The sequence below is a fragment of the Oryza sativa genome, chromosome 10 (assembly GCF_034140825.1).
Source record: "Oryza sativa Japonica Group chromosome 10, ASM3414082v1".
Lineage (NCBI taxonomy): Eukaryota > Viridiplantae > Streptophyta > Magnoliopsida > Poales > Poaceae > Oryza > Oryza sativa.
The window spans coordinates 16,248,120-16,256,827 of NC_089044.1; the positions used below are offsets into that span (position 1 = coordinate 16,248,120).

Below are 8,708 nucleotides of genomic sequence, written 5' to 3' on the forward strand. Positions count from 1 at the left end.
TCGGTCGAAAGGGGGCGCCACATACCATACCACATGGTTTGCACGGTCTCGGCCGAAGCTTCATTCTCACCCTTGCCCGTGAGGGGCTTGTTGGCGGATGGCATGAGGCCCTTCGACCAAATCTGCCGAAACCCGTGGCGAAGGTTATGAACCAAGAATGGTGTGAGGCGAAGCGTCGCGTGAGTAAGCCGGAGGCGCCTCAGGCGAAGAGTACCTGCCGAAGAGAGACGACTTCGCCGTGTCTAGTTCGCTCCCGCAAGGGCCGAAGAAGCCTTTCCGGCCCATCAAGCCTAGGGGCTATAGGGCCGGCGATCGCCCGACGGCCCATCAGGGGCCCATAAGCCCCCTTGACATTGTGTATCCTTGTAAATGTCCCTTTCATAAGGGCAACCATGTAAATTCCTCTGTATAACCTAAACCCTAGTAGTAAGAATCTGTAATGGGGCTATAAATAGTCCCCTAGGGCCATGTAATAGGGGGGAGGAAGAAGGAGAAATTCCAAAAAACCAATACATTTCGTTTCTTTCCAACCACTGTTGAGTAACCACGTCTTTCGACGTATGCGGTTATCGTTTCGACAACATTTTGCATGAAACTTTGCATGAATTACATTGTAAAAACAAAAGCATTGTAATTTTTAAGATTGATTTTGAGAAAGCTTATGATAAGGTTAAATGGTCATTTGTACAATAGACTTTGAGGATGAAAGGCTTCTCTCCTAAATGGTGTGAGCGGGTTGCCTCTTTTATTCAAGGTGGTAATGTTGGTATTAAAGTTAATGATCAAACTGGTAATAATTTTCAAACATATAAAGGTCTTAGACAAGGGGATCCTCTATCTCCAATTTTGTTTAATTTAGTTGCTGATATGCTAGCTTTACTAATTAAAAGAGCTAAAGATAATGGATCTCTTAATGGGGTGGTTCCTCACCTAGTGGATGATGGTTTGTCTATTTTGAAATATGCAGATGTGTCACGCCCAGAAGTTCCCGAATAGAATTCCAAGCAGAATGTGCATTAAAATCCCCGTCCAGGACCGGCCGGGGTACACAAACGACAAAGTTGACATACAGATCCACGTCTTACAAACATTATAAAAGTCTTACATAAATGCAGCGGAAAAACAAAAGATAACTGGAGCTAAGCCTTGACTTGGTCTGCAGCGGGAACACCACTCCACAGGCATCCTCGACGGCACGGACGAAGCCTACTCCTCGGAGAAACCCACCATCGGATACATACTCATATTCTGGGGTTGGGGAAAATAGAGCAAGACTGAGTACTACCCACTGTACTCAGCAAGTCATACCGGAATAGGGGTATGATGCAGGGATTTATCAAGGAATAACTACAATGGTTCATTTGCATAAAACGGGCATTTATAAACAGAAGTTGAGAGCAGTAAAACAGTTGTAATAATTAATCAATATTAATCATCCACTGTCCAACGCTATACCACGTTGCAACAGGCCCAACCATCCACCTATACTATCCAATTCCATTAGACTAATCTAGAGTGAGTCTAATCACGATGAATCTAGTTGACCACCCATAAGCGCGGGCACGGCTATTCGAATAGTTTTACTCTGATCAGAGGTGTACAACTGTACCCACAAGACACAGTCCCACGACACGTTTCCGTGCGCCGGCATGCCATCACGACATACCGGAAAGAGGCCGTGACAGGACCCTTCGCATAACCTCCTTTAACCAAGCACACCACACCTCAGGTTTCACCCCCACTCCTCGCAAGGCAGCGGGCAGTCCCCTCTCGTGCCTAGGTGAATCCGGAAGCGACAGAGGCCGTCGCAGGGCCCGCCCCGCTCCATCACGCCCACCCTTGCCTGGATGCGTCAGCTAGAGGAAAGCTACACTACAAGCCCAGCCGTTGCCCACGCTGGCTTGTGGTAAGTACGAGGAATTCTTCCAGGGTTTCCCGCGAACCGGTCCTTAATTTGCCATGAGTGCGACTAGCAAAACCATGCACCCACAGCCCACCATGTGATTCATTTTAATTAACCATCACCAAAACGGTGGCACTAATCCAACATTACCATTAGAACCTACAGTCTATACATTAATATTATATCCCCCATTGTGTGCTAGTTGAACTAAGCATGGCTAAGCAATCCCTAATCCAACCTCTAGTCATGTTGTAACCCAAGTTAACAAAGGAACGGATATCAAGCAAATAGCATGGCTATAACAGTAGGTAAACATCCCATAGGTTTATTGTAAAACAATGCAGAATTTGAAAGAAAACAATACAACACTTGCAATATAGGATCAACATGATCAAGTGACAAGCATGACTTGCCTTGCTCTGCTGCTGGAGGAACCTCGGCGACTATCTCGAAGTACACCGGTGCGTCGGAAGAGCCGGAATCTAAGCAACAAACCAAGCAAACAATACAAACAGGCTATAAGGCTACTTAAATAGAGAACACAACCATTTTTAATGGATTCTACACATTTTTCTTGATTTACTGAGACTTGAATGGGCTTAAACGGAGCTCGGATGAATTAGTTATGATTTTTAGAAGATTCATTGTATTTTTACTATAAACAGAAAAATCCTTAATTGAATTATTGCGCAATAAATAAATCCCGAGGAGAGAGAGGGCGGCGCCGACATGCGGGCCCCACACGTCAGCGGCTGCGGGCGCTGGTCCATGGTGGATCGGGTCCACGGACCGGGGAGAAGGGGCGCACCACGTCGCGCACACGCGGCACACACGCGGCGGCCACGTGGCGGCCACGCGGCGGCCGAACTGACGGCCCCAATCTACCCTTGGGTAGATCGGACGGCAGCAGAGAGCGAGCGGCCGGCGCGCGCGAGCGGCTCAAGCCGGCCCGGGGCCATGGCGCGACGGCGGCGCGGCACCGGCGGCGACCGGTGGACGGCGGCGCGGCACTGGCGGACGGCGGCTGAGCGGCTAAGCGGCTAAGCGGCTAAGCGGTGGCACGACCACGGAAAGGGAGGAGGAAGAAGGAAGGGGGAATCGTCCTCACCGAGGGAGCCCGACCGGCGAGGAGAGGGGCGACGGCGACCGGCGACAAGGAGCGACGGAGGGAGGTCGACAAGCGGCGGACGGGGTCCGGGACGACCTAAGGAACGAAATGGAAAGGATTAGAGAGGGAGAGAGGGACCATAGAGGGCGGGAACGCCGGCCGAAGGCGGCGGCCATGGCGGCTCTTACCGGCGCGCGGCGGGGATGAGGCTCCGGCGGCGAATCTCGACGGGGGAGGGGTGGACGAGGTGGACCTCGGCCACGCAAACCCGATGACGGCGACGGCACGGTGCGGCGGCGAGCCTAGCGGCGGCTAGAAGCGGCCGGAGCAGCGGAAGTGGCGGCGGCGGGTGGGTGCACGGTGCGGGAGCGATGGAGAGCTCAGGAGAGGCCGGCGAAAAAAAGAAAAGTGAAGAGGAGGATGCGGGGATGGATTTTATAGGGGCGGAGAGGTCGGGAACGGCCGGGGGTGGCCCGATTTCGCCGGCCGACGTGGGAGAGGTGGAGGTGGAGAGAGAGGCGGGATTCGAATTTCGAATCCCGGCCATCTCGGGCGCGGGCGCAGGCGAGAGGGAGGGGGAGTGGGTGCGGGAGGTGCGGCGCATGCGCGGGCGTGGCCGACGTGGCCCCGAGGAGGCGGGGATGTGGGCGCGGCGGCGGTTGCGGGCGGCGCGGCGCGGGCGCGAGGTGGGAGACGGGCCCGACAGGTGGGCCCCACCTGTCGGCGACCCCGGGTGAGAGGAGGCAGGCGACTGGCTCGCCCGGCTCAATTGGGCCTCGGCCTTCGGCCGGCCCAGCGGGAAGGGGGAGGGAAAGGGAGAATGGGCCGGCGGCCCATTCAAAGGAAAAAGAGAAAAGAAAAAAAAGAAAAAGGAAAATGAATTTTCTAGGGATTAAATATTGCTTGTGCTCAATTTTAATTGGTTAAAATTATTTCTAGAGCTCTGAAAATTCCACTAAAAATCTTGTTAGCGTATTTCGACATGTAGAACTCAAGAAAAATTCCACATGCCAATTCCTATTATTATTTGCATTAATTTATTAAGGTTTACTCTTGCTTTACACTGGTATTTTCTTGAGACCATTTATAACTTCAATTTAGGCTTGGGAAAGAACTTCAGGGTGTGACAAGATGATACCATCATTTTTTTGGAACATGACTTACAACAAGCAAAGAATTTAAAATTGATATTGTCTATCTTTGAGAAATTATCTAGCTTGAAAATTAATTTTCACAAAAGTGAGCTATTTTGCTTTGGTCAGGCAAAGGAGTATTATGAGCAATATTCTAATATCTTTGATTGTAAGTTAGGGTTGTTTCCAGTTAAATATCTCGGTATTCCAATGCATTTTAGAAAGCTTTGTAATAAAGATTGGAAAGTTATTGAACAAAGAATTGAGAAAAAACTTAGCAGCTAGAAAGGAAAACAAATGTCTGTTGGGAGTAGACTAGTTTTGATAATTTTGTCATTTCAAGTTTAGCTATGTTTATGATATCTTTTTTTGAGATTCCGAAAGTGGTTCTTCAAAAGATTGATTATTATAGATCTTGTTTCTTTTGGCAAGGTGACGATCATAAGAAAAAGTATAGACTTACTAGATGGGTTATTATTTGCCAACCCAAAGAACAGGGTGGTTTGGGGGTTCATAATTTAGAGATTCAAAATATATGTCTTTTGAGTAAGTGGTTATTTATGTAAAGAAATGAAAATGGTGTTTGGCAAGACCTTTTGAAGAGAAAGTATCTTTACAATAAGTCTATTACCCAAGTTGACAGGAAACAAGGTGACTCCCATTTTTGTTTCTTAACTACGAGTTCTTGGATTGTGAATAATGGGGAAAAAAAGATTTTTGGGAAGATAAATAGCTAGAAAATATGGCCTTTAGAGAAAAGTATCCATCTTTATATGCTATTGTCAGAAGGAGAAGTTCTTCTGTTGCTAGTGTTATGGCTTCTGTTCCACTCAATGTTTCTTTCAGGAGAGCTTTAGTTGGTCAGAATTTAACACTTTGGCATGAATTTTGTGCATCTATTGTTCATATTCAGTTGAATAATACTTCTGATTGTTTTAGATGGAACTATCATCAGAATGGCCAATTTTCAGTTAGATCAATGTACTTAGCTTTAATTAACAATGGTTACATTGATAGAAATAAGTTAATTTGGAAACATAAGATGCCACTTAAGATCAAGATCTTTATGTGGTATTTGCTTAAGGGAGTTGTGTTAACCAAGGATAATTTAGCAAGACGAAATTAGAATGGTAATTTAAGATGTTGCTTTTGTAAAAAAAAATGAGTCTATCCAACATTTGTTCATTGAATGTCATTTTGCAAAGTTTATTTGAAGAGCAGTTCAGTTTTCTTTTGGTTGATATATTCCTACTAGCATATCTCATATTTTTTATGATTGGCTTCAAGGAGTCATAAACAAAAAGATCAAACTGATACTTGTTGGAGCTTCTGCCTTGTGTCGGGCTTTGTGGTTGAGTAGAAATGATACGGTTTTTGACAAATCACCTACTGTTACTTATATAGAGGTTATTTTTAAGCCAACATATTGGCTTCGTCTGTGGCACAGTTACAAAAGTGTGATGAAGATGGAGAATTCCTAATTGTTGCGTGTCGTATGCTTGAAACGAGGTTATGCAATTGTTTGCCAATCATGAATGGAGATTTACCAATAGACTGAAATAATGTTATTTTGTGTAGTTTGGTTTCCTTTTAATTTTGGTTGGTGTGTTTGCTTTCTTTTGGCCTGCACTCTTACAGAGTGCTAGTTTGTAATAATTGGCTATAGCTCTTTTGAGTAAAGGCCGGAATGTTATTTTATTCCATTATTAAAAAAAAAGAACAACTCCCGGCATCCTGCACTTAGGCGCCAAAAAAGAAATTAGGACCCGCCAAAGGATAAAAAATTGAGACCACATCAGTTACGTCTAAATTTTTCATCACTCAAAAAAAATATTTGTTTTACAAAAAAAAATACTATCACCACAATTTAACCTACAAGTCATGGCAATAGTACTGGTACATTGCAACAAGTCCAAAATTAACGCAACAGTAATATATTGTGGCCAGAGAGAATACGTTAGTTGCCATAAAAAAAACTGTTGCAAAAAATACCCTTATTGCTACAGTAATTTTCCGTGTGGCCATAGCCCGCTGTTTATTGCAACAAAAAATAAAAGTATAACAACAATAATAAATTGTTGTGATATAATTTACCAATTGCCACAAGATGACCAGACATGGCAATAGAATAATGCATTTGCCACAATAAAAGTTTGTTGCAATATTTTCATGGCAATAGCATAATTCTCTCGTAGTGAGATTGAGGTTCTAATCACGACTTAGGTCAAACTCAACTGATGCAGCTATAATTATGAAAAGAAGAACAATATCTAGACAATCAAGCCGTTGGATGTTTCATAGGGTGGTAGATACCCTATATAATCTAAGTCAACATTGGTATTTAACCTAATCGGCTGCCCTCTAGCGATAGATGTTAGCCGACTGAAGGTTAAATAACAATATTGCCGGAGATTATATAGGATATATGATAACTCGATAACTTACATAAACAAGATTAGAGTGTCATAAAGATGGAAGCAATAATCCCGAGAACGCAAGCCGCCATGACAAGTTTACCTCTAGCTGAAGATCAAAACCGATGCAGCTCAATCCGAAAGCAAGAACTCGTCGAGATGAAACGAAAGTAAAAAGGGTGACGATGCGCCGAGATTATTATTGAACGTGTGTTAATTTTATTACATAGGGCTCGGGGTCTATTTATACCCGAGATTACAAAATATGTCCATATCGGACATGATTTTTATCTCTAACAAACTCTAAAATACCATAAGTCTTTGCGGCAGACTTTTGCCCAAGCTTATCTCTAAGAAAATTACATAAAATATCCTAATTAATAGATACAATTATCTTCTTAGGACTCAATCCGTGCATAGCAATCCATATGAAGCACTTCAACCTAACCCGATGACGTGCACCGAGTCGTATTGTCGGAATCGGCTCAATCGGCTAGCCTTGTCCGACTTGAACTCTGCCGATTCTGGTCGCAGCCGATTCGGACTCTGTTTCCTGAACGATCTCTATCTTAGATTCCGCTTCGGTTTTATCTCCATCTCCGATACTTGAATTATCAAATCTGGTCGTTAACACGGTTACGTCTGGACTATTTGAGAAAATGTTATTAACGAATACACGGGAGTCAAAGACACTACTTAGATCTGATCGATGAACGACTACCGTATCTGCGCACGGCGCTCAGGCGAAAGTGTGTCTTCTCAAAACTCAATCGGAATTTGCAGCCAGACCGTTGTCGTGCCGGACCAACTATTCGAATTCCAGCTCCCAGGTGTACTGCTCATTTCACCGCGGACAGCAACGAGTCGACGAGACTTCTGCCCGCGTACATGGTGACTCCGCAGTACGCGTCGGTGCATGGTGCCCTGGCCGTCGATGTTCTTCGTCGTCGGTGCGAGGCCCTGCGCGCCGATGGGCGGGAGCCAGTGCAGCTGCCTCGCCGTGGGGCTTGTGTCGCTCGCGCGCGCGTACGTAAATTTGTCGGCGCGTACGTCGTAATACGTCGTACGCGCCCTCGAGGTACGCGGCCAGCCAGCGGAGCCGGTGCGTGGCCGATATGATTCTCGACGACGACGAGGGGTGAGCGGCAGCATATATACATGGCGTCTCAAGCCGACGATCTCATCCTGAATGTTTGCCGCGCGTGCGCGAGCGACCGTCTGCCGTGCCACCTCGATCGAGAACCAACCGTCGCGCCCACTGCCGTGATCAGCATCGATCACACGTACGACGTGTCCTCGCGCCCGAACCGCACCTTCGAAAACGCCAACGCGTTCCGCTGGCCGGTGGCATCGTAGCAGCAGCAGCAGCCAGCAGGACGATGAGGTCCGAGCACGGCACACATATGAACTGCGGGTCCTTTCCCTTGCCAATTTCGAGGCCCATACGGTGCAGCCACTAGCGTCCCACCTCGCTTACCAAACATAAGTTTCAGTCCTTTATAAACTGAGGCCAGGATGCACTTGTCGAGAAACACCTTGTCGTCAGCTGAGTATAACATGTACCAATTTGGGAGGGGTAAAGCAGGCGATCGGGCATTCCCTAGCCCCCTCCTCCTTTGCTTGATGATCCCCTCCCTATGAATTTCAAACCATTTAAAAAAATAGAAGTTAAAAAAATCTAATACCCTTAAAATATATTCTTAAAAATAATAAATGTGCATAGACTTTATATTTATAAATATATACAGTAAACTCCATACATAAAAAAAACATTTGAATATAAATTTTAGGTATATAACCTTACACAAAAAGAAAATTGGTGCCAAAAAAAAGGTAAGTGGTGAAAAAAACATTTGAATATAAATTTTAGGTATATAACCTTACACAAAAAGAAAATTGGTGCAAAAAAAGGTAAGTGGTGAAAAAAAAAATCTCGCCTAGGAAAGGCGAAAAAAACATTTGAATATAAATTTTACGTATATAAACTTACAAAAAACAAAATTGGTGCAAAAAAAAGTAAGTGGTGAACAAAAAAAATCTCGCCTGAGAAAGGCAATCGTTGTCAGGAGATTTGTGAACCTCCACTATTACGTCCTAGATACGTGTGGGTCCACTTCTCATTTCTCAAATATCAGTAGTTCTATTTTTTT

The 8,708-nt window shown here is 45.2% G+C and overlaps 1 pseudogene; it reads left to right on the forward strand.

The window, feature by feature from the left end:
• Positions 1-4,958: 4,958 nt before the first annotated feature.
• LOC136353549 (uncharacterized) lies at positions 4,959-5,625 on the forward strand (annotated as a pseudogene).
• Positions 5,626-8,708: the final 3,083 nt, after the last annotated feature.